Source organism: Amblyomma americanum, chromosome 7 (genome assembly GCF_052857255.1).
Source record: "Amblyomma americanum isolate KBUSLIRL-KWMA chromosome 7, ASM5285725v1, whole genome shotgun sequence".
NCBI classification, from domain to species: Eukaryota; Metazoa; Arthropoda; class Arachnida; order Ixodida; family Ixodidae; genus Amblyomma; species Amblyomma americanum.
In genome coordinates, this window is record NC_135503.1 from 88,806,815 (window position 1) to 88,833,236 (window position 26,422).

General features: G+C 44.9%; 1 protein-coding gene across 3 annotated transcripts in view; it reads left to right on the top strand.

The window, feature by feature from the left end:
- CCHa1-R (CCHamide-1 receptor) overlaps positions 1–26,422 on the top strand; it is a 361,846-nt gene that overhangs the window by 275,635 nt on the left and 59,789 nt on the right. For all 3 annotated transcript variants that reach the window (XM_077632635.1, XM_077632636.1, XM_077632634.1), the window contains one exon: positions 3,050–3,140. The gene's annotated coding sequence lies outside the window, so the exon portion shown is untranslated. The remainder of the gene's footprint in view (positions 1–3,049; positions 3,141–26,422) is intronic.

Here is a 26,422-nt window from a genome sequence, read left to right on the forward strand (position 1 = left end):
AGTCCTTAAGGGTGGCTGACTGGATTACAAGCGAAGGCAAGCGTAGCAGGGCGCGACAGAAAAATAGGTGGACGGATGAGATTAACGAGTTTGCGGGCATACGGTGGCCGCAGCTGGCAAAGAACAGGGTTAATTGGAGAGACATGGGAGAGGCATTTGCCCCTCAGCGGGCGTAGTTAGGCTTATGCGAAAATAGCGCGAAAAACGAGGACAACAAGGAACGAAAACAACAGCACCAGCGCTAACTCACAACTGTAGGCTTATTCACAGGATGCAAGGAATATAAAGGCGGCCAACAAACAAGATAGCAAAGCAAACAGACGTGTAGCTACGTGGAATCGAGGAAACGAACCTCACTGTCATGCAGGCATACCGACGGGCTGCTAACGCACAATCTAGTTTTTTTCTCCTCCATAATCCCCCTTGTTAAATGTATTGGGTGACTGTACAATACATCACAGCGTTGCAAAGTAGGGATCATGTTGCAGTCTCTAACATGATCGACTATATTAGATTTCCTAGCCTCCAAGGTACTAGCATGCTCAGTTAGGCGCGTGTTAATAAAACGACCCGTCTGGCCAATGTATACTTGGCCGCAGGCTAATAAATCTACTAATCTTGTCGATCATATTAGAGACTGCAAATCTTGTTTACCAGCTTTTCATCACAATGATGTATTGTAGTTACCCAACACAGTTAACCACGGTGAATATGGAGGCTTTTTTACATGAAGGAAAAAACTAGATTGTGCGTTAGCAGCCCGTCGGCATGCCTGCATGACAGTTAGGTTCGTTTCCACATTTCCGCGTAGAAATACGCCTGTTTGCTTTGCTATCTTGTTTATTTGCCCTCTTTACATTCCTTGCTTCCTGTGAATAAACATCCAGTTGTGAGTTAGCTCTGGTCCTGTTGTTTTCTTCCCTTGTTGTCCTCGTCTTTTGCGCTATTTTCGCATAAGTATGAATAAAACTCACCCGTCTTACCATCGTGTAGTTAGGCTGATGATGATGACTTACATGTGTACAAACATTCAGGAAACTATGGGCCTTGTCGATGCTTACGTGATGTATTTCCGTTGCGTGACGAGCTTGTACATGCATCTTGATGCATTGCGATTGTCAGGAAAGATTGTTTTCTCCAAGTAGTCACCCGAGAATGTGTGCACTTTGATATTTTATCATGTTCCAGCATTTGTGAACTTAGAGGAAAGGAAATGGCGAGTAACTGTCTCACTTCTCAGTGGACACCTCAACCGCGTCATGAGGGAGGGGAGGAAGGTGGGACCGAAAGAAGAAAGACAGCAAGAGGTGCCGTAATGGTGGACTTTAGAAAAATTTCGACCACCTGAAAATATTTAACATTCAGCATCACTGCACAGCACACGGGTGCCTTTTGCGTTTCGACTCAATCGAAACACGGCCGCCACGGAGGGCTTAGAACGCGACTTCTCTGGCTAAGTCGTCGTGCACACTAACCATTTAGCCAACGCGGACGGTATGTTCCAGCATAAGTAATTCCGTTCTGGCGGCTCTACAATGTGTACTCTGGTAGCTGCGTGTGCTCATCGGACTGGCTTGCTGATATTTATAAAAAGACGCTGCAACCCCTCTAACCCCTGTAGCAATAAGCCAGGGAAAACATATACATTAGACAATGCGCGTATGCGGTGATATAGTATCAATATTACAACGACACATACCCAAACAACGCATATCCAGGATAACTAATTACTATATCGGCTATATAAAAAGTTTTTTATGTGTCAGTTTGGTCGTTGTCACTAAAATCTTTAGAATAATGTGACAGGTTGGGGTTGTGACTAGCTAGCAACATTTATATGCATAACTGGGCTTGATCATTCTTTAATTTTTTAAATTAGTCTCTACTCCAAACTCTGTTTTTCTTACATCATATTCTGGGAATTAGGCAGCAAACGAATTCCTCTTTTTGAAGCTTGTAAAGCTGGCTGGTGGTGACGAGAGCAATTCAAGGGGCTACTAACTGATGTATATCGAACGCAAGAATGCCTTTTTTCTGGATTTAACCGGTAACGGCTTACTTATGACCGGAAAGAAGCCGACCGAGTGTAGACAGTTATAACGGGGAGACGCATTTGAAAATCATTCTCCTGAATAGCTGTAACCGCGTCCGTACTCTATAAGGATTCATTCTCTATTTTTTAATTCATTTGGCGTGACTTGAGCGTCACGGCAGCGCAGACGGAAGCAGCAAGCGGCCAATCACATAAATTACAACGTAGCTGCTCTGCATGTCCTCGAAAGCCTTCGCTTCTCGCCGCATGTGTCGGCTCACCATTGGTTGACTGCGATATGCAGACAATAGTGAGGTCCTGTGGCCAATGAGCCTTGCTCCGGTCGCTTGCCGCGTATACTTTACACCGGAGGCTTAGCCTTTAAACAATGGGGATCAAAGCCAGATTACAAAACAAATTCGAAATCTGCAAGAGATTCTCATAAAACAGAGCCCCATTATTAGCTTTCATCCCAAGTACAAGAAACCATATGGGATAGTGCACATAGGTTGTCTTGAAATTACAGACAGAGGTCACAACGCGGTTGCACAGTGTGAAGATTATTTCAACCCCACGCGCCTCCATGCACAGAAATGCCCATACGCGCACGCCTTTTCCATTTCTGTACTGTTACCGAAAAGAGGGTGCGAAATATGATTTGGGCGGCAATGGTTAGCCTCCAAACCCTCTCTCTTACGAACAAAACGAAACGTACAAAGCGGCACTGTTACCGAACAGCTTGACAGTACCTCGAACTTCCCAACGGCTGTTTTTTTTTCTTCTTTGAAGTACCAACTGGCTTCAAGGCCGCGACTGCCGAATTTTGGAGAATTTTAGGCACGAATGCATTCTTCCGCACAAAATAATATAGCGGGCCTTTCAAAGTTTAACCAACGCTCAGGAAGCCTGGGCAGAGTCCAGAACCTAAGTGCTGACTTCGGAGGCTCACAGAAACGTTGCAAGATGCAAAGAAATCATGCTTACAATGTTCTTTCTTTTTCTCTTTGCGCTCCGCAGGAAGCCTTCGGCCTGCTCAGCGTCAATACGCTGCTTGCCCGTTCCTCCAGTGGCGGGCCTGAACTTCATGCACAAGGTTGACGTGCAAAAGGTGAGGAGTTCATCATTACCACTTACTGCCTCAGTGCTAACCATTTTACAAAGGTGTTGCTGATAACAGAGAAAATTGTTATTTGATTGTTGTATGCTCTTTTGTATAGAGTTCTGAGTGCAACTAGGAGCATTTCCTTATCATTTGTACGCCGTTCTCAATTTTCCAAAATGTTTCGGCGCTGTGCTTGCGTTAGTATTTTTGTTCTCGTTTGGTCTTAAGAACTGACGTGATAGCAAAGCAAATTGGGCAGTAGTGTTTATTTTGACTTAAACTCTGTAAACAAGAGATCACAACTCAGCCAGAATAGTCTGATTCCGGCGGAGGCGAAAAGCAACATATTCTGAAGGCTGAACTTACAATCGGTGATTAGAACCTCAGGTAGTTGCCATTTATCCAGAAGAATTTAATACGCGCGCATCATACCATAGTGCAGCGTCAGAAGGAACCAAGTCGGTTCAGCGACTTCGAGATTTTTTTCTTAGCCTGAAAAGGGGGGTACTGCGCCAAAAGGCACGCACTACAGAAGTGGACAGGACCCGTGCCGTACCCACATTTGCAAGAGCAACAACCACCCACTAGCCCAGCTTACCGCTCTACTAGACTATGTTCCTTTTCAACCCTTGATTGCTGCCAAGGCTCCTTCTGCGTTCCAAACCCGAGCAGACGGACTCATGCCAAAGTTGCTCATGTTCGAGTCAGTTAGTGCCCCTGTAATTAGTATCTCTTAAACAAAGACAAATTAAGGACTTAACCCAAGCGTTATCGTCCTCCGTAAAGTTCGACGTGTAACAGCAGTTACTCGCTCACATTTTATCGCCCAGAAATCTGGCCCAAGAAATAAAGAGAAAGCTTGGTTTATGTTTTCGGAAATAATTGAGTGCACTGCAGCGTTGCGAACTGAAAGACACCTTTGCGATCGTCAACACATCGCTAAAATCAAAGCACATTTCATGGTCACGTTTATCGATGTCTTGCGCTTTGTACCCCAAAGTTTTCCCCATTCCTTTCTGTTATTGCATCTGGGCATTGAAGTAATTTCGGGTCTCCATCAGAAAAAAACAAGGTGAATGATGACTCTGGGCTCGAATGGGGTGGGAGATGAAGAGATTAGGTGCACGCCGGAGCTTTAGCAGACAGAAGAGCAACGTGCATTAGATGACCAATTAAAGTTAGTGTTAACATAGCTGAGGTTAAAGGTAGGATGCATACGAGAACGCACGCAGGACGTCAAGAGGAAAAAAAAGGTAATTATGACTAGTGTGGTAGGGTAAAGGTGGACATTTAATGGGGAAATAAGTAAGCCGATGGCACGTTATAGCGGTATGGTAGCAGAGTGGATGCTAACGAAAGGGAAATCTAGCTCGAAGCTAGAGAAGTTGTGGTGGAGAGACGGGATCGGTTACAAAGTCTACCGATATAAGGTTGCCGCGGTAAGGACAGTACAACCGGTAGATGGAAATCAGTGCGAGGGGCTCTTGTGTTGCAGATGACTGGGGCATGATGATAACGATGAGGGCGGTGGTTCCAATGCTCATAGTTGCGATTATGATCCGGAGGCCTGTCAAGCGAATATCCATGGAGCCTGCTGAAGAATTATGGGTCCACCACGGAACCGTTCCTGCCTCTTTCGAGCATCTGGTGACCATGTGGTGCAGCCGGCTAACGTCTATCCAAAGAGACAATGAACTGTGCAAAGTAAAACTGGTATGAACGAAGGTACACACTCAATACACAGATGCGCAGAACATGCACCTCTAATTTTTAGGACTGCCAATCAAAAGCAAAGATCGAATTTTTGTCATGTGTTGGTGATATGAACATTTCTTACTTCAAAATCATTCTTTTCTCGCGGTTCGTTTCTTGCAGTAAGCACAAACTAGCGCACGAACGATTACATCTATCGAGCTCTCGGTGCACATGTTCTTTATGTCTCTTCTTGAACTTTTTGTGGTGTCTGCCTCGGTTACGACAGGAAGGACATGTAAGAAAACGCTTTAAAAAGAATATACTCACTTTTTTCTTAGTCGTGATTTACTGATGAGCATTACGTGCGAATACCGGACATGTGAAAGAGGTCGTATGTCTTCATAAACGCCTGTTTGCGGCGCTGAGATGAACAGAAAAAAGCGGATGAGTGCCGTCTAGGCGTGGCAGAAAGAGACGCGACAAATTTGTCTTGTCGCTTAATTGACATTGCCTGTTACTGTCCTTGTTCTTCGCCCTTTCTCACTTGTTACTTTCCAAAAGACAGAAGGCCTTCTCCCACGTGGTGTGGAGGTGTTCGAATTGTGACACGCTGTTACTGCCCTCTCGTCCGGCTTGTCTTTTTGCCTGTATCGCTGACACGGCTCGCTCGGCGTGCAAGAATCTGGGGTAGGAAGCACACTTTTTGCTGAGTTTGCCGAAATTATCTCACAAAGAGACCAAGACTACTTTTCTGTGTAGGTGGCTGAAAGCACTTGAGGAGGCGTACGTTCTCGACTTTTGGTCTTGTTCCTCTACTGTTTTTTTTTTTTTGCTTTCACTTTTTTCGATGCACCCCTCCTTTTGGAGGCCTTTCTTCTTCACTCTGTCTCATACTATTCAAGCTCGGGAGCGCCCTTTCTTCTTTCACTTTGCCCGTGTTATCGTTTTCCTTTTTTGTGTTACGTGCTTCCCGTGCTATTCAAACAAATCGCCCAAGCGCAGCAGTAGACAGGCAGACGGAAGCAAATAGGTTCCAGCGCCATCTCTGTTGTGATCCGCGTTACATAAAAGAACAAAGGTCCAACAACATAAAGAGAAAGCCGAGCAGATCGTCCCTTTCTTGTTAGGCGTCCTTGGTGGACGGTCCCGTTCTAACTTGTCTGTGTAGCGAGCGTGGCTTGTACTATTTTTAGACCCAGATATGTTTGCGCACATGTTCGACCAGGCTCAGAAAAAAAAAATGTGAAAGAAACGGGGGGGGGGGGGGGGGGCAAGTGGCAGTAATCGGATTCCTGCACTCTGGATGCTTCTATACCACGTTTCTTGATGCTCCGAAAACACGAAGAATACGCTACATTCTGGTGAATCCCTCATAGACCCATTCAGTCCGCCTGCTCTTCACGTGTCTGCACTAAAAGCTTCAAAGCTGCTTGATGCAGTGAATTTCCGTTCTCTTTTCCCGCTCCTAGGAAACGGCACGGTTGAGAACAAAAAAGAAGAAAAAATTGATTTCATTTTAGGGGGTTCGCTTCTGAACACGCAGTAAAAAAAAAGTGAAATGAAATATTTTTTACACGCCGCCCTTACTCAATGAGCGTTAATGTGCGGCATTGGGAGCGCTATCTCTGCACATAACTCCTCATAATCTTGACTTTTGTTGTAAAGGTGTAAGAGCTGGTGTGTTTTCTTTTGGCAAAAGATGATTTTTCATCAGGTCGGTTACACTGGTGCTTCATAGGGAGGACTATTCGGGCTTGCGCGGCAAGTAAGACTATATTTTATAATACAGAGGTCCTGAAGCTTAGTAGCGACCATACCCTCATGCATTAAGAGGAATTCGGCATAACCCCTAGCCAGTGCCAGTAAGCCTAGCGGCCTATCACGTTCTGTTCTGCAGCCACTCGATCATTCTCATTCTCACATTACGGGTGATGTCGATGCACTAGTTTTGAATCTTCAAAGTCATGCTTCACGTGGTCGCAGCCAAAGGAACAAGAAGCGTTTGTCTCGTAGTCCTGGGACTGTCGCCAAGTAAGAACAACGCGGTACAAAGCACGGCTTTGTGCGTTGCTTACCACGCGAAACATTCGTTTAGCTTGACGCGCAAGGAGAAATAAGTATCCGTAGCTGTTTCGTACGCAGCCTTAGTATTTGTGCACGAGACAGAAACTCTAAAATATTCGTGCATGAGGCGCAATGCACACAAATATACAAATGTAGTAGCTGTCAAAAAGGGCTGAATTGAACAGAGTCGTCTGTAGGACCGTTTCATGCCAGGCGTGCGAGATTAACTTAAAACATCGTTTTCAAGATACACGTTTGCGCGTCTTACGGCAGCGCTAGCACGGCTGCGGTGAGTGGGCATTTTGTTTTGCTCGTTTTCCGAAAATGAGTGCTTTAAAGTGCTTCAAATGGGCAGACTTTTACGCAAAATGAGCTCTTCTTACTGAAAAGAATAAAGGTTATTACATTTGAGACCCTGAAACATGTGTTAAGTTACGCTGTGGGGATTCTAGGTGTCGACAGTGAGTGCTTAATTAAGCGTCTGGGAGGATAGGAACTCTTGCTGCGCAATGGTGGTAGGGCCCTTGAAAAAATCGGAAGTTCTGACATTTTTCGCTCTCGCAACAATACTTTGCGCCTAAACGCAATGGACAGTTATATGTGCCTCCCGGGAGTGCGCATCAGACGCGATTTATTATTAACCACTCACATTCCTGGTGCGTTCTTTAGCCCTTGAATGATGTGCATGCAGTGATGGCTAGAGAGAAGACGCAGGATAAAACAGTAGGAACACGCTCCCGGAAAGTGACTTTAGCTCTCGTTTTATTATGGACATATTTAATAGAAGTGTGCCACATTAGGCTTCTATGATTGCTCTGTAATTTTACGATGTAACAGGCGCAGCAGTTTTCAATGATACCTCCAATAGTGATGTTTCTAAACTAAACTAATAAAAAGCACCGAATTGTACTAGAACAGCTGCTATGGGAGCAGTACGAGCCCGAAAAGCAAGCCTACTCCGTTTTTATGTGCATATGTTGGCCGCTAGGATGACTCTATGACTGTGCCAGATGTTACGTCATTCTGATCAAGAGCACTGTCATAGTGCACTTGTAAGAATGCTTGGGAATTTTCGTTTGCAGCGTGCTTACACTACCATGGTCAAAAAGTGGTCGCAAATACACCGGTGGTACTGCTGTGCTCGATCGCGTGTCGACACGCAAGCACACCGAAAAGTCCTGAGCTTCGAAAAGGAAAGGAAAGTGAGCTCCAAGTGAGGAGGCATGATAATAAGAGCTGTTGTAACCGGGCGGTTCATTCGTTTAAGCCATTCTCTCTGTGCGCTCGGCGATAAAATGCAATAGGGTGCAACTTCCTGAAGGGATGTAAATATGCACATTTGAAGTATTTTTTTTTTATGCCGCCGCGATATTTATGAAACCAACTGCAAGCCTTTCACCTTTATTTCGCCATTCGCTCAATGTGACACCAAAGGCACATTTTAGTCATCAACCTGTTATTCCGTCGGCAAGATCGAGAGTCAGAACCATTCAGTCAGGATATTGTACAGAGTCGGTGCCATTTGCATCGCTCACTGGGACCATCCATGAGCCAGAGACACTGGGATGTCATCTGGGTTTTTTTCATTACGTTGTCCAAGGAACCAGAGTGCACCTTTCAGCAAATAATTTGGATTATATAAATTACGTAATTCCACGTTAATTTCAACAATTTTTGACGGCTGGAAGAGCAGCATGACTGAAACGCACCGACCAAGCCGTCCGGTCATTCGCCGCCTAAACAGCGATTCCTTCTTACTCGATGACCTATCACTTCCCGTAGAGCTGGCAAAAATTAGATTAACGTCTAATTCATGGACTATGGCGTCCAAGAGAACTTAAGTTGAGGCAGATGAGGATCTAAAAAGACAATTCTTATTGGATACTGACCACACAAACCGTTTTGATTTTCAAAGAATTCCTCGTCCTAGTAATCTTTTTATCTTTAGTATGGCACGTTGGTAACTCACAGTCCTTCATTATTGCATTGTTTCCGCTGGAAAGCAGAGCTTGGGAGAAGGGTATAGCTGGCTTGACACATATTATTCGATTGTTGTCGTTTTACGCAGTACGCAGTAGAGGAAAGCAATAAACAGACCCTTATTCACGTGTAGGCGCTCTAATTACTGAAATAGGCGCTGCTACAACACATTTACATTTTACAACACGAGCTATTGGTGTTGCCTGCATGTTGAATTGGAAATTTTCCCCCCTGCCCTGTGCACTTTTTTCGAGCGCGATAATAGAATGAAAGATTTGACGGAGAACTCGGCGTTTACTTCTTTTTGGTGGTTTAGTGTTCGCCATTTCGTCTTAGCGTTGAGGAGGCTTCGATACTTAATTCTAAGCTTTGACCCCTCGCCTAAACCTCAACGGTTTCTTTGTGCATCTGTTGCTGACTAGATCAGAGACTCAGATTGAGGGCTATGTATTGACAGTATTTGAAATTGCATTGAGGATAGCGCAGCGAGATATACAAGAAAAAAGTATCAGTGCAACGTCACAACGGTAGACGAGAACAGAAGGCGTAGGCGAAGTGGTGCTAATCATATACCAGCTTAAATCATGAAGACGAAATGACATGAAAAGAGCATGTAATGCGAGGGGAACATAGCTGATGATCCATGAGGGTAAGAGAATGGGTTCTTAAAGAAGGCAAGCGCAGCAGGGGGCGGCAGGGTGTCAGGTTTTGTGGGGACAAGCTGGCCACAGCTTGAGCAGTATCGGTTCAGTTGAAGGGATATGGGAAAGGCCTTAATCCTGCAGTGGACGCAGCGATTATGACAAAGCGCAATTCAATGGCAACGAATTTGGAGACTGAAATCTTCTTTTAATTATGCAGCACATTAAGGAACCACAGGTGCCGAATGCGCTAAGCAATTGAGCGATCCTCTAACGTCTGCCCCATATTCGAGGAGCCTGTTTCGTCCGTAAAAACACAATAATTCATCCCGCAGCTCGAAGCGACTGGCAAATGTGAAGAGTTTTTATAATGACCTATTAATATGATAGACCAGCAACGGTGCAGCATTATTTCATCAGAGCGCTTGGAAAGGCCGGCGTGCTGTAACTGTTTCCGGTTTTTTGTGCTAATCTAGTGCCTCCTAAGTACTGTGGACGGAGCGCGGCCAATCGAGTTGAAAGAATTTGACAATAAGGGTTTAAAACATCAGAGGTGAAAAACAATAAAATTTGAAAACGCACACTTGTAACGCGAATGCTTTACGGAGGCCGTGTCACAGAACAGCCGAAGTCTTCATCAGCGTCTGCCTTGTTGACCGTGCGCGAAAAATCCGCGAAATTTTCCCAGACAAGCAACCTAAGTATAGGGTAGGCCACCTCTCAACTGGGTTTGAGCGAACTGCCCACCGTGGCAGGAGGGCAGTTCCTCGGTAAGAACATCCTGGGTCTCATAAGCCCCACCAGCACGAGCATCTGCTATCGTAGGGCAGTGGCGTATGGCTGAACCGCTGCACCACTGCACCCGGATTAGTATGAGGACTCCCAGCAATATATGAATGTAGAGTGGCAGTGTGTGGCTTGGAGTACTTATTTTTTTCCTAGCCCAGGCGAAGCTTAGTACTTAGGTTAAATTACGCGATCTTTTTTGGCTTCACAAGAGCAGTATGGTGGCGCCCCCTGTTTTGCTTAATTTGCGTAACACGGCTAGGAGCGGCTGAATTTTCCAAGCTATGGGAGCTGTGGACTATTTTTTTGCTTCGTCTCTCTCCGTCCACGATGAGTCGGTTACAACATGGCAGTTGTTAATGGTAACAGTGAAATCCAGTGTAAAAAAAGAAACTCATGCCGAGATCGTCGTTGAACTTTTTTCACCGAAGTGTATAAACAGGGTAATGTTCATCACGTTTCTTCATGGAAGCCCAAAAGGCTTCAGATGTATTATCATTGCGCATGCAGTGAATAAAGCAACGGCCGCGCTGAATGTGGTCCTGAAAGTCTGAACACCTTAGTTAAGTCCGCAGATGCCCTCGAAGGACAAACAGCATAGATACCGTTGTAATACGAGGAGCGTTTTTCTGGGCGACCTTTATCAAGACACGCGCGCCTAATCGCACAACTTTGCTTTTTAGCAATTTGCAGTTCACCAACAAAAATGAACATGACATGATTAAAATTATAGAACAGAAAGCCTCAACGAAGATATCTGCAACAGTTCCACTAATTACGATTTTAATCGTCGATGAGAGCGCATCAAAATCATGTGGAAAAACTGTTCACCACAAAAAAAAAATCAGCACTGAGGTCACAGATGTTAACCGGGGTCGCTATTTAAGGTTTGGTCAAGTGCCTCAACTACCGGCATTTTGTGTGTAAATATCGTCTAAAATTAGGCGGTTTCATAAAGAAAATAGACCAGTAACTTCGAGCATAGTGCGCATAAAAAATTAAAGAACGACTCATAGCGCAAACTCTATTTTAAAGATTTCATAAAATTTTATTAAGAAAATACGCAGTTTTGAAATATTTCATAAATTTTATTGGCGAATCACGCAGTTTTTTCGCCCAAAATTTTGGGAACGTCCTTCTGTTTTCAGTGTACCCACGTGGCGCTTTAAATTACAACAGACTAAGGATAGCGCTGCGAGCTATGAAGAGGAAAGCCATGGCCCACAGTCCAGGGCCCGCCCTTACAAAAATGGCTGCTGTGTTTGAATTAAGAGGTTGCTGGTTGTACAAATTGCAGAGAAATGAAAATAACCTGCCGCTTGAATGACCTTATCAGTTAAGTTTCTCTAACAGAGTTTGCTACGACATTTAATTAATGCTCAAAATTGTCCAACACAGTACATCCTGAAAGCAAAATTTACAAAGAACAAAATGTTGCAGAATTCTGTCCTTAGCTAAAAATAACCATATCCTGCATGTCATTTTCTCTAACGTTTCTAAAACAATATGCATACTCGCCAGTTTGTCCACGACAGCAAGCACCGATGAATCCAACAACGTATGCGCGACTTTCCCTGAAAAAGCATTTCATTACGAAAACGACCAAATACGTAGGCATGACCCCGTTTCAGCACTATGGAGGGAACAAGTAACAACAAGTTCGTGTAGACAGTGCTGCAAAAACACACAGACAAAGCACAAGCAGGCATTCCCCTACCACTAACTCCGTTCTCATGCTTAAATCCCGGCCATGAAAGGTGTGTACTAGCAAGTCTTATTTGCGAGTTGTTAATAAGAGCAGATTCCTAAACTAATATTGGTGCCATTTGCGGAATCTGCTGATGGCAGCAAACAATAAGTTTAACTGCATTGCTCTGCTGTCTGAAGCACTTCGTCACTGCTACAAACGAGAAAAAAAAAGTGCAATGCATAGCTTCTACTCGATGCTAGAAAGATATTCTAGCTTGTCGGAAACGTTTAATTTTTTTTTTCATTGCAGCAAAAGTTTAATGATTAAATCAGTCATTTATGATTATTGCTTAAAAATCAGCAAAGTGATCAGGATTCTATTTAGCGTTCCGTGATGTGGAAGCTGTCGGAAAATTACTGTCGAGTGATATTAAGGGGAAGCCAATAGTCTACATGTGAATTTGAATTCAGCTAACTCCGATTCAAAGCGATTCAGTTCACGGGTAAGCTAAAGGCCACCTATTGACTCTTATCATGAGGAAGGAATTGCATGGAGAATGTTTTAATAGTTTTACAAACTAGGTCAATAAAATATGGTTTTCCACTGAACTGCTACAGACTCAGTAAGGTGTCAGTTGACATGCATTTTTGAAAAGGATGATCATTTGGAGGTCTGTTGGAAAGCTTTTGTCCTGTAGTGAACTGTTTATGATGATGATGATGATGCAACCGCGACTACGAGACGACGGCAAAGTAATCACTAAAGGTCACTGCGATCAACCTGCCTAGGAATTGTCGACTCTCGAGAGGCCTTAGCCGCTCAGTAACTTGAGCCACTGTAGGGGCGGGTTTCGGGCTCTGCACAAAGCAGGCCTCAACGTCTTCAGCTGCACTTACGACGAAACTTGGTAGCTGCGAAGGGGAAACGATTGATTGCAGGCTAGTGGAGCGAGCCAATAGCCATAAATATAACCTAGCAGCCTGGTTCTCCAAGGCAATAAAAAAGAAGGAACCATACGACTCAGCAGCCGACTTGCTGTTGGTGGCAAGACAATATAGCGGAAATATTAGCAGCGTTGCCGCTGCACTGGAGCGTTCTGCGCCACGTGCATGAGGCGCGGTTATGAGCGTCAAGCAGAAAGGATGCTTTCGAGTTCTTTTCCGTCCGTAACATTGGCAGTAAGTCAACGTACTTCGGCAGATATATTTGATCACAAAGACCATACCCAACATTTCTGGACAAAAAGCATTTTTGAGCGGGAGACCGTTTATGAACGCAATTTTTTTCTATAATGCAAGAGTTCAATATAACAATCATATATCCGCAGATCACCCGAAGGGGAGTCTAACTTTTTCTTTCTAATAACGTTTTCCTATTATCAAAAGCGTTCCGCTTTGCTTTTCTATGGCAGTCTTAACTGTTCGATGCGATAGATGGACACACTTTACAAGAAAGGTTTTGCTACATAACAGAAGAGTGGACTGTTACCTTCTGCATGTCCATAACAGTATCTTACAATTTCCTAATTTCCAAAATTTTTGTACGAGAATGTTGAACATGCGGCTTACCGCTTTGCGGTGAGGTGAGGAAGTGACTTGATTTTTGCCTTGGTGCTTGTGTGCAAGAAACAGTGTTCGTGTTTACCCACCGTACATCAGTTGACCAAAGTAATCTGGTGATTGTTGCATTTGTCCTGGTTTGCAAGTGTTCTTATCCGTTCTAACTCTGTGTTCTGTGCAAAGCATTGGCATATTTGGTATACCTAGCTCTAGCTCGAATTGCTTGCTCAGTTCCTCGAGGGCGTGGTTGCTATACTCGGCGTTTCTGCGTGGAGCTGATCGACTCAGCAATTGCACTGCACTAAACGTGGTCAGCATTTCGTCTAAAGGCAAGACAAGGGAGATTATGCTACAAGTTGCTCCCAGGGCTCACTACCATTTGGCTCCTATGTTCCGCATAATCAGCCGCCTGGACGCGGCAAACGGTAGGAGCTTACGTAGCCACCAGCGATCCACAGCACGCAGTAAATGCTTTACTACACACAGGCACGCTGAGTGGTCGTATACAAAGTGTATTGCATGCGCCCGCGGCCCCCAGCTTTTTGGTATGCGTGAAGCAGCGGGCAGATTAGAACCCTCGCACGGAATCGATGAGAAACGCAGGTGAAATCGTTCTTTTTCCGGGAGAAGCAATACCGTATGCGACGCCGTACTTTTTTTTTTATCTGGAGGTGTTATTGGATGAGCAACGATAGCCGTGCCTGATACCTCCACGCATTCAATGAGCCGGCGCTAGGATTGTGTCGCTCTGAAGCAAACAAAAGGCATACCTATGATGTCGAAATGCCTCCTCTGCTATACACGTTATTCTTAACACCACCACGCTGTTTACATCTAAAACACAATCGATTGCGCACCTAGAGCACGTCGACGCATGCATTGCTCGCCCAAATGCGGTGGATTGAAAACCTGGCCCACCCACACGTGCATGGCAACTCAGTCACGCTAGTTGGCAAATAGGTTTAACCTTGTCTAGGAACGCCCACGCGTAGAGACGGATGACATATGCGCTGATTTTCAACTAGGAGTTATTTTGGTGACCGAGTTTGTACAAGCTGGAAACTCAAGCCTATGGGTTGTTACAGTAAGCATGGCAAGTTGCGAGCGCAATGGGTTTGTAATGAAAAATGAAACGCTAGAGAGATAAAAAAGTCTAAGAAAACCTTAATGAAAAGAAGACAGAAGGCATAAGAAGAGATTAGTATGACGGAGGCCGATAAGCTTAAGTTGTTTTTGTGCTCCTTAGCAACCATTGCATTTCTACCATGTGCAGCGTGATTTTCTTCTAACCTAAACGTATACCGAAGTGGTGGTGAAGTGGTTGAGCATGCGTCTCGCATGCGGGAGGTGCGGTGTTCGATCCCCAGTGCCGTCGGGTACTCATCGGTGATACAATGGGCACAAGCTTTCCCCTTCTCTGGTGCTTGACTTCTTTAGGGTGAAATTCTTGGGAAATGGGTTTTTGACCCCATCTTGAATAGTCGAAAATACCTTGTGCCATGGCGCTCTTTGGCCATAGATGCCCTCGCGCCATAAATATTCATTACAATCTATCCTAAAAGTGCTCGCATATTGCCGTTCTTGGTAGCTGTTTTGGGCATGGACATCTGAAGTACAGATATGCGGTTTTCAATTTAAACTTCACTTAAAAATTAGCTGTGTCACCCGTCACTGCCTCCTGTGGCTTTATCTTGAAAAGCAATCGAGCGGTTGATGTTGTCCCGTTGTTTCTTCACCTTTGTTCCTGAAAAACAGGTACTGCTGCCCAGCTATTGTCTTTAAGATGCTTTTCTGTGGACACTTGGGGCTTTAAAACCGGGTGACTTTGTGAATGCGTTCTGTCGGTCCTGAATGTGACACGTCGTACACGCAGTAGGAAACACCAAAACCAGTCTGATGACAGGCCACAGAGCGCAGTGAAACGCACGAGATTGCGCTGTGCTCTACCCTTCTGTTTTAATACTTGTTCGAATGCTTGCTGCGATGTGCGTCGGTTTAAAATATTGATAGTTTTTTACAGTGTAACAAGTCGATAATGATAATGATTGATTTTAATGGTGCAAAGGCAGCATGGCGAAAAAGTGGCATGACAAAAGATAATTTTCTTCTACACAAGAGGGGGGGGGGGGTGTGCAAATACCCATTTTCCAAGCATATCAGCCTAAGAAGCCAATCACCGGGTCAGGAGAAAGATTCTACCCCTTGTAATACCGCTGGGTACAGGGCGGTACTGGGGATCGCAGCGTGCACTTGCAGCATACGCGGCGGATGCTCAAGCCACTTAACCACCCCTGCGATAGTGCAGCTAATTCTTCACACCAACTATTTCATGTGCAACACTTTTGTGCCTGTATTCCTCGTGAAAGCTGATATTTGGCCATACTGTTAAGGCGCCACCTCACTACAGTAGCCTTAATTGTTCTGTTAGTGCCTTGAAAAATGTCGTGAAGTCATAATAGTGACACTAACCAAACATCCCTAGAACGGGCTTATTCTGAAACACTGTTTGGTCAAAGTTCAGGATTCTGCAGCCCCGGCGACTTTGCGCCGAACGCATGTTCGCGTTCCAGCAAACCTCCCCGGGAACGCTATCACGTCATGGACCCTCGTAGTCGGCACTTGGTCCAAGATGTATATTTCAGCCTCGTTATTATACAGCTTAGATCTTTTGCAAGCCAAAGCATCAGCAACTCCCTTCGCCGCCAGTATTGCTGAGCACTGGGTATGCAACGGGCAGTCCTTTTGGCACAGGCGATGCATCTCTTGCTGCTGTTAACGAGCCGAGCAGCTCGCACTTCACTCAGACTGATCTTTTTCCGGTCAGCTCAGGACTGCCGGGTTCTGGAAAGCCGGCTCTAAATCTTTCCACACGTGACAACCCCATAATTCACCGCGTGTCGAGGCATGGAATAAGCTTGCAGTGCAGCGAGACAAAGTACCGCGACGCCGTCCAGCATCGTTTTTTAGAAGAACGACCCTCAGTGTTTTGCGCAGATTACTATAGCGTGTGCGCCATTCTGGAAACAGCTTCCGGAAATCCGTCAGTGGCTCTCTTTATCAACGCGGAAATAAAGAATCTGAAGTTTTAATATGGGTGTATTCGCTGTGCCTAAATGTTTATGCTTTTTTCCTCTGTGGCTGAATTCCGCTGTTAATACTAGCTTGCTATATTTGCCTGGGTCACGAGTAAGTGCGTATATTCGTTACATTTTCTGCTCCTTTGATCGCAAATGTCAAACTAGTGGCCAGAAGCGGATTTTTCACACCCTCTTTTCATTGCTTTGCTCTTACTGGAACTGACTATTTACTGCACTTGGTTATCTTGCCAGCTTCGGTGAGCTAAGCACAAGCAGACGACGGGGCAGGCATCGGGCTTTCTTGTCCAGTTGCTCGCCAGACTGAGACACGATTCGTAGCTTTCCAGAGCGCCCTAAAACAATCGCATCGTCGTTTGAGTAACGCGCTTTCTTGTGAGCTGCGGCATGTTTTTACTTTCTGTGTACCGTAAAAGGAAATTATGCACATGCCACTGAACTCAGACTTTTACAGACAATAGGTGGTTATCATCGTTTTGCTGTCAGACCCGGAAACAGGACATCAACTATGCCTTGCTTGGACGATATATGAAATACGAATGCTGTCCAGTGCACACACGAAACTAGCCGCTGGTGCAGTGGACTGCGAAATTGTTTTTACGGCTAAAATATTACACGCGGTTACTTTGTTTTAGCTGTTATTGCCCTCAATATCCTTGCGACGTTGCTGGTGCAAGCTCAGCAGCATGACGACGTGTCAAGGCACTGTTATGGATGAACCTTTATGGCCATTCTTGTAGAGGCGGACATAGGAAAGAGGCGAGTTGGAGGAGCGGGGAGTTAGGAAGCTGGAAGACTCACCAAGCGAGCTGTGGCTAGCGGAGATCGGCTTTATTTCTAGTAAAATGTGTCAACGTTGCAAACACACACAAAATAAGAGTTATAGCGGTTGCGACGACACCACTACGGGAAGGCGATAAACGTATTTCCGGTGCCGGATATTTTTTACGCATCAAGACTCCAGTGCACTTAGCTTAACCGACAGCATGAAGTAAGGGGCCACGGAATCGTAGATGACATGCCGTACTCGTGACACACAGTATTGATTGCCGTGAAACGAAGTAAAACGCGAGGCTCGTCAGGCGCATGACAGCTCTGCGCTCCGAAGCAATGGACAGCCATCCAACAGTACTTACTATTTATGCGCAATATATATCACCACTTTCAGCTGTGTATGACTAGGGCTGCGTTAGCCTGTGCATTCGCCTGCATCCTATGCAGCAGCCTGCTCCTTGGGTAATGAAGCTTCGCCGAAATCATCTTCGCTTGCGCCTTACTGTCTGAAGAAGAGCTCTTGGCGAAGTTCTTCGCCAGGCGCACCAGCGACTTCGCATGACAACTTCGACTAGTTTTGTACCCTTTCGAGTTTGTTTTCTTTTACGCACCTGTTTGTTTTACTTGCCCATTTTGAATGCCATGCCCTTCAGTACAGTATTGCAAAGATGTAGTTTTAAGTGTCATATGGACAAACTGTAGGTTAAAGCATTAAATATTTCGAGAAGTGAACGGCATATTGTCGGATATGATTGCTTTGACGCCGCACGGCACAGTATGAGAATAGAAATCGTTCTGTAGAGCATCGTAGATGTGATTGCAATAACGGGTTGATCACAGGGCAGGGGAAAATTGTAACGGTAGCGTTCTTCCATAAATGAGAAGATAACTGTTATGAATAAACAGGATACTTAAGGTGACGATCGCTCACATGCTGCGCTGAAGACCCAACATGGGCTACTGAACACTTGGTCCTCTCACGTAGTGTCGCCTAATAGATGTTTGCATATAATGTTCTGAGGCCTGGCTTCGTTTTCCTGCATTTCGCTTGGTAATATATGTCTAGCTGAATGTTGCGTAGCAGTAGCAAAAAGCCTCCTAGCACACGCAAAGCCGGTTTTAGGGAACTGCAAAGATAAACCGACGCGGGGCATTAATTTATTTCTTTATTCGTTGCTTAGATGAAAATTACGCCTCACTACATATTCGAGGAATAAAGGGTTGTGGAATTTGGATTACGTTAAATGTAAAATGTAGGAGAGATTCGAATATTACTATATGTTTGTCTTAAACGGCGTTTTGAGCACAGCTGCTGTCTTCAAACGCGGCAGTGCAGCAGTTTCGCATGTGCCAGTGTCAGCGGCTGGTCGCTGCCAGAGATGGCACTCTGATGCTTGTTTTTTTCTGTATAATGGATGTATTTAAGGCAACGTGTTGTTTCTGTGTGACCTGCGTTCACACCTTATTTATTTATATCTTGGAAGCTTGAAAGCAGCTTGTTCTCGCCTCATATGAAAGCTTCTAGAAGGTAGTTCTGATAGATTCTTTTGCCCTGGCCTTGCGGTACAATACCAGCGCTCGCGGCTAAAGTGCACGATACCTATATTTCTGTGAGTGCACGCAGATACCACATCCTTGGCTATTTCGTCCTTTTCAGTCCTCGAAGAATTTCTTTATACTTTCAAACCGCCTGTCTCCAGGCCTTTTTCAGCCACTGGATAGCGGAGTGTAGCGGTGGAGCGAGGTAATTCCAGTGTGTCCTGTCTGTTTTAGTTTTTATTAACCACAGCCCTGCGTACTGAAGTCCAGTGGAGATTTTTATTATTATCTTTCATGGCGCAAGGGCGCCTGTGGGCAAAGAGGGCCAAGACGGCCACAATGACACAAGGTGTTTTTTTCTGCTCAAGGGGGTCAAAGGCCAATTTCTCAAGCATTTCATCCCAAAGAGGCCGAACTCCAGGCCACGGGAAGGCTTGTACTCATTGTATCACCGGCGGGTACCCTACGGCGCTGAGGATGGAAAGCCGCACCTCCAGCATGCAAGGCTGATGCTCAAACGATTACGTCACCGCTGCGGTGCGCGCCGTCGTGCGAGCTTGCTGCTTCCGACTGCACTCTTAATGACAAGTCTCATGTGCGTTCCTCTCAACTAGTTCGGTATTTCAGGAACAGAAAAAAATATATAAGAAGCACATGGCAGAGTTTGACAGGTTTTGAAAGCGTTCGTCCACTGGAGGCATGGATCTCCAGGATGCTCCATCGACAATGGACGTGAATAGCTTTGCAATCCGCAATGACTCGTGTCCACACGCTTGGAGATCACTGTCGGACGTTGCTTCTTTGAAACGCAAAAGGTAAATCAGGCATTTCTCGGCTCATATCTCGCCTATACGCCTGCGTCGACAATCCGTGTCCTGAAAACGTTTATTCCCGATAATACGTACGAGGGAAACGATTCTAGGGCCTTACAGGCACAGCTTTCCGTGTTGTGTCTCAGGTGACCACATTGGGCGTCATAACGGAGCGGGGGACGGTGGCACTGAAGTGGAGTCTTGAAGTGCATTGGCATTTGAGAGTGGATACCAACAGTAATAAGAAGAAGAACATCACATTTTGTTTCGGTGATTCCAGATTTCACGTTTGGGGCAGGGCTTCAAAATTTTTTATTCACTCTATTTCACAGTTGCGTATCTCAACACGGAATTTATTTGTGCTATACACAGCGATCCATGAACGTAGCGATCAAAAGTATGTATATATATTTCAGAATTTCAATTTCGCATTTCACAATCAACGTAAAGTCTGGGTAACCATATCACATAAGAGGTATTTAGTGTCCGCACAAGTTTTGTCGCCGATGTCACACAAGAGGAGCCTTCAGACCGATTACGCTAGGTATAAAAAAGGAAGACCTTCATGAAGTAAAACACGTCGACTCAGAAACTATCCCATTCTCAAGGGGTGTTATCGTGGACTCAGCTTTGAGTCACATTTGCCTTCCTTGAAATTTATTCGAGTGCATTACGTAGGCCGAACTCTATTGCTCAATAGTCGAAAACGGGGACTGAAATATGAGGCCATCGGTGATACCATAAGGACCTCAAAATAGCTTGACTGAATCTTCGATAGATAGTGCTGAGGAGTCCAAACGTCTGCTTCTTCTTCTTTTCGTCCCCTTGAAGCAAATGCTATCAGTTCTTGGCAGCTGCTCGAGCCTGTCCCGGCATTTTTAAAGCCGTGATCTCCCGCTCCACTTTCTACGCGGTCTTACGCGACGTCTCATATCCAACCGAGTTTCCACATGCGTTCCTGAAGCACAGCTCGCCGGTATAGCTGACCTGAAAAACATGAAGCAAGGAATAACAGCAAGAGCTGTGTTTGCTTAACGAATTACCGTGGCGCGTGGACTGAGCCAACTGAAACAGCGCGTGGCGGCCTCGTCCCACCGTGTAAACTGAGAGACTGACGGCGGTGTTTTTAAAGCAAACAGAACTATCCTGACACTTGTCTATTATTCCTGGCGATTGTGGAAAACACAGAAGCGTTGGGGATAGCTGCGATTTTGTCAAAGCGCTCTCGGGCGACACCTGTGCCATAAACATTGGACTAAGGCGTCATGCATAATTGCGCACTTTCATTTCTTTTCAGTTTAATCTGTTGCAACATTTGAATGGCACTAACTGCAGTGATAAGAGAGTGCATTGTTGTAGCTGTAAGTGCGGGAGAAGAGCACTGGCGCTGACTGAGTTTGTGAAGCCGAACAGAGCTGTGTGAATAATTCCATCGACAACGGTTCGTTCGAGTATTGAAGGGTGTAAGCTTTAAAAGTATTTCAGGAGTGAGAGAGAGTCGTGTTTCCATCCTAAGAGCAAAGATATCACCTGTGTGCAGGAGCCTTCAGTTGTGTTATATACAGAGCCTTATTTAGTTTTTGAATCTCCAAATAGTATCATTCGTTTTATTTCCCGGAATATTTTGGCCGAAAGCCTTTGTCGTTTTTTTTTACAAGCGTTGGGGCCAGTGTTGTGTAATCAACACATTTTACATTTTCAGAAGCGCTAAAACACCTAAAACGTCCTCGGTGTTTTAGCGCTTCTGAAAATGTCAAATCTGCACCAACTAGCCCGATCCGCTACCCTTCTCAACACATTTTAGTATGTGGACAGAGGAAGGTCTCCCGGTGGCGGTCCGCTAGGTACGAGTCATGCTAGATTGTTGCTATAAATTTAAGTTCCCCATGCGCCGTCGACTTTGTAAATAAATGGCTTGCGAAAAGCAGGAAATATTCTGGAGGGAAGGATTCTCGTATGCCTCCCACCATGTAGAGTGTGTGTGTGTGTGCGGAGGGGGGGGGAGGTTGGAAGTGGGTGGGTGGGTGGTTGCGTGAGTTGGGGGCCGGGAGCGTATGTGCAGCGAGTGATAAAGCAGGACGATACATGCTAGCGCTACTGAAAATCTCTACAGTTTTCTTCATGTTCCTGGTATTCTGTGCGTCCCAGCAGACCGATAATTTTTAGTACTTGCACAAGGCAGCTTGAATGCTTTTCCTGCCTTACTAATGGTGTCAATCTTTTCCCCATTGCACGTTGCTTTCAGTCCACATAGCGCAACCGGTAGAGAGTATCTGGGAATCCCACTACTAATTTAAAAAAATTACGCTTTTTGAGGTATAAAAATGATTACTGCGATTGAATAACACCATTGTTGGCGGACATAAGAAAAAGGTTAATAAGGTTAAGTGATAAGAATCAGAAATTGGTTGACCAGTTTATCGTTAACGCTACTCTCGAGTTATCTGATGTCTGCTAAAACCGGCATTATTGTGCTCTAGAAGCGCTTTTAATACTTCAGACTATTTTTAAAAATTGACGGCGGGCTTGCCTGAAACATTTGGCATGTTCTCTGCTCATATTGACAATGCTTATATGTAAGAGGGCTTATCTTATCTAAGGGCACAACACCATGAAAAGGCTCAAGGGTACCGAGGAAGAGATGGAGAAAGAAGGTGCAAATAAAGTCAGGTTAAGTAGGAGGGTCTTATAAGCCACATTGCAATGGGGGAAAAGGAAGGCGAATTTAAATAAGAAAACAAACTCACAGGTAAAGGCCTGCACACAGCGAAGTCCCAATCGGTGAAACAAGCTTGACGATGTCAGGAATCGAAAGAGTGCTTTGCGAAGCTTCAGGGCTGCCTATCGATATATTCACCGATCGAGAATTCTGCTCTCTTTCAGCGGTCGTGGAGCACGACAACCGGTAGCAAAGCACAGCGTTTGTCTGTCGGTGCTAAAAGCTACGTGTTTTCAAAATGGATGTTGTATTGCGTCGTTACAGACAGGTGTGCGGGACATGCCCATGACAGCCGGTTTGAGAATGCAACATCGAGCGACAGGCGACAACGCAAACTTGCTGCACGTCACGGTAGACAAGGCGGCCTCTGCCTCGCTTGCACCAATCAGCTTCGACGGCTTTTATAAAGGACAAGTTTATGTCCTCTCCCTGAAGACAGGCACCGTGCGCCTAGATTTTGTTGTAATTCGTCGAACGACAACTTTGTTTTGAGTGGGCGTGCAACCGACTGGCATAAACTCAGCGAGCACCAGCTTTAGAAAAAAGTCATTGTCCCTGCCCAGATATTCATCTCATACGCCGAAGTACCATGCGACCGATTCGCCGGCTCTACAGCTGCCACCCAACGAAATAAGCGCTCTTCATAGCGGCAAAAAGCCCGCGCGTAAACGCAATCCTCTTTGTGCGCGTTGCATCAACCAATGAAAGAACGAGTTAAGCAGCCGCTTTGAGGTTCGGTACTGGCGTTGTTCAAGCCCTCTAAGTGGTCTTTGGTTTTGTGTACGATAGGAAAGAGGTTTATTAAAGATGTCTCCACATTTGCGCGGTGCATATCGAGTATTTTTTTTTGTCGTACCTGTTTTCTTGGGAGAGAAACCTTTAGCGCTCTCCGACTCTACCTAACAATGCCATTTTACGATGAATAATAGAATCAACTAACAGAGATTCGCAGTAATTCAAAGGCTTTGAGAGAACAATGAATGACGCAGATCTCAGCAAATGTTGATTTCATAATCAGCTGATTTCGGTTTTAAATTCTTAAACGTGTGCACAAAATCCATACAAGGTCGCGCTTGGATAAACACGATCTATATCATACGCCCCTCCCGATCCTGCGCAGCCCAATAACTAGAGATCATTGCAAGTAGCGCCTGTCGATCAATAGACTGAGCCCGGCTGATTATGATGATTTTATTACTGCGTTAAGCGCAAATATCTTACAAAGGTGAAAATAATCGTAGGCAATTTTGCGTAAATGCATAATGAATCCGAGCATGAAATTATTCAAGGACCTGCATAAAGTATGCAGGCTCTGTTAACACATTTGCTGATATTTCGCCCTGCTAAGCAGAAACAATAAAAATTCAATTCACTGTCAAATATAAAAAACTATGTCCAAAAGCGAATAAAGTGAGTGAATGTTTAGAATAGACAGTGATGTATTTGAACCATTACGGAAGTACACTTAAGTGAACCAAGTATCGCACACAGATCTCGAAAATCAAGGACAACTGATGATCGCAGATGATGATGATGATGATGATAATAATAATAATAATAATAATAATAATAATAATAATAATAATAATAATAATAATAATAATAATAATAATAATAATAATAATAATAATAATAATAATAATAATAATAATAATAATTAATTGGTTTTTCGGGGAAAGGAAATGGCTCAGTATCTGTCTCATATATCGTTGGACACCTGAACCGCGCAGTAAGGAGGGGATAAAGGAGGAAGTTAAAGAAAGGAAGAAAAAGGTGCCGTAGTGGAGGGCTCCAGAATAATTTCGACCACCTGGGGATCTTTAATGTGCACTGACATCGCACAGCACACGGACGCCTTAGCATTTTTCCTCCATAAAAACGCGGCCGCCGCGGTTGGGTTCGAACCCGGGAACTCCGGATCAGTGGACGAGCGCCCACCCTTGAGATATTAGAAGCTAAGAGAATAAGAATGCGCCGCACAGCATTTACTAGGTGCTCTCAAACTATTAAATGCAACACTCTAACATCCTTCAAAACAGGAATGTATGTAACAATTTCCTCCTTTTTCTTGTCATGCTTGAGGCTGAAGTGTCGAGGTTAAAGCAAAAGCTGGAATATAAACTCAGCACAGTGGAACGGACGATGGAAAGAAAACTAATATCGTTACTTTGAGAAAGAAAAAAATAACAACACGCTTGTGATACCAAGTAAAAGCTTATAATATCATCCCGGAAATTAGGAATAAAGAATGGACATGCGCTAGAACATGTAAAGTGGAGGTAACGGATGATCTTTTAAGGCAGCACAGTTTGATTCCAAGGAAAGGAAAACGAATACTAAGCTTAGTGGAAATCAAAGAGATGAGATGAGATAAATTCCTGCGATAGCGTAACATGCACACGCAGGATATGGATGAGCGAAGTTCATTTCGAGAGCCTTGATGGTCTTGGAATAGACGTTCTTGAATTCCGTATCCTAATTTCCATCCTTTGCTTTCCTCTTGAATTACATGTACGTCGTTCTGTGAGAATTCAGATGAGTGGGCTCACATTATCCTGGCGTTGATGTGCTGTACTGCCTCAATGCTGTTGTCTTTTATTTTTCTTTGTTAATAAGCTGTTTCCTAGTGCACAGCCACATTAAGAAAGGGTGTGCTTTGGCAAAAATAAGTGCGCTAATTTCTTCGTATCTGCTTTGCAAATGCATAATACGGGTATAACTGCAGCTTTAAGATGCTGTGAAATGCGCTTAGATCAACCGAAATGAATTGGTGAGTCTCTGGCTCGACTAGCGGCAAGAAATTCTGGAACGGCAGCAATCTGCACGCTGCCACTTCGTGCTGTGGTCAAGGAAGTAAACATGATAATGCGGTCTGATCGCTTTATGTATGTTTCGCGCCTTGTGACGTATTTTCTTTAAGGATTAGTTCAAAGTTTAAAGTGCAAGAATGCATGACCTACTCTTACGTTCTTCCGCGTGTCCAGAAATGCGTACGCTGCGTCACGGCGAATAATCCTCTGCCGGCTACACGCTTGCGTATTCCTTCTCTATACTTCACTGCAGATGTCCTGTCATCTTCTCATACTGGCCTTGTCGGGAAACTTTGGTCTTCGGCAATCCAGTAGCCAGAAAGGAAAAAAAGGGATTCCATTTATCAACATGTAACTCTGCGAAGCAATGCCTAAACCTCAGCGAAAGCTGTCGTCGTGCTCCTCCCTGTGTTTTGCTAACGGCTACGACTTGCAGTAAAGTCCAGCACCTACAGACTTTGTGGTAGCCTGAGCTACCTGAAATATTTCAACAGGCCCACGGTCACGTGCCTGGTGCGAGTTACGTGACAGGATTTTGACGCTCTGAATCTCCCGGGGAAGACTCCGTATAATAGCTTTCGCCGTACAAAACAACAACATCCACCCGGCCATATCAACATGCTCACTAGCACAAGCCTTGCTAGTCGTTACTTCTCAGCAATAAGCTCAGAAAAACTGCGATTCACGTCCAGACACCTTTTGTCGGCGTGAAAGAAAGACCATCAAATGCAAGGCTCTGCAGCCACAGGTTCTCTGCCGTCATTCCTTCATGACCTCGTCTCCGCCTCTAGCGTGACGCTTGAGCAAAAGGGCATGGCACTTCGAGCTTCCCAGGAAGGTGGATAATGGGTAAATTGGCGAATTACCAGAACCCTCCCCGACCGTGTAGCGGACCACCCATTGCACCTATACGGAGACAAATTCTTGTACCGCCTCGCATGTCGTGAAAGTCAAACGGTGGCTTTCAAATGCAGTGACAGCGCGAGGGCAGAAGATTGTTAGCCTTCGACTCTTGCGCCAGCTATATTATATAAAGCCGCATAATTGCAAACAAGACACGAGGGATAGTTGGGCAAGAGTGAAACCGTGAACAGCGCAGAAAGAGGTGATACATACAAGGAAAA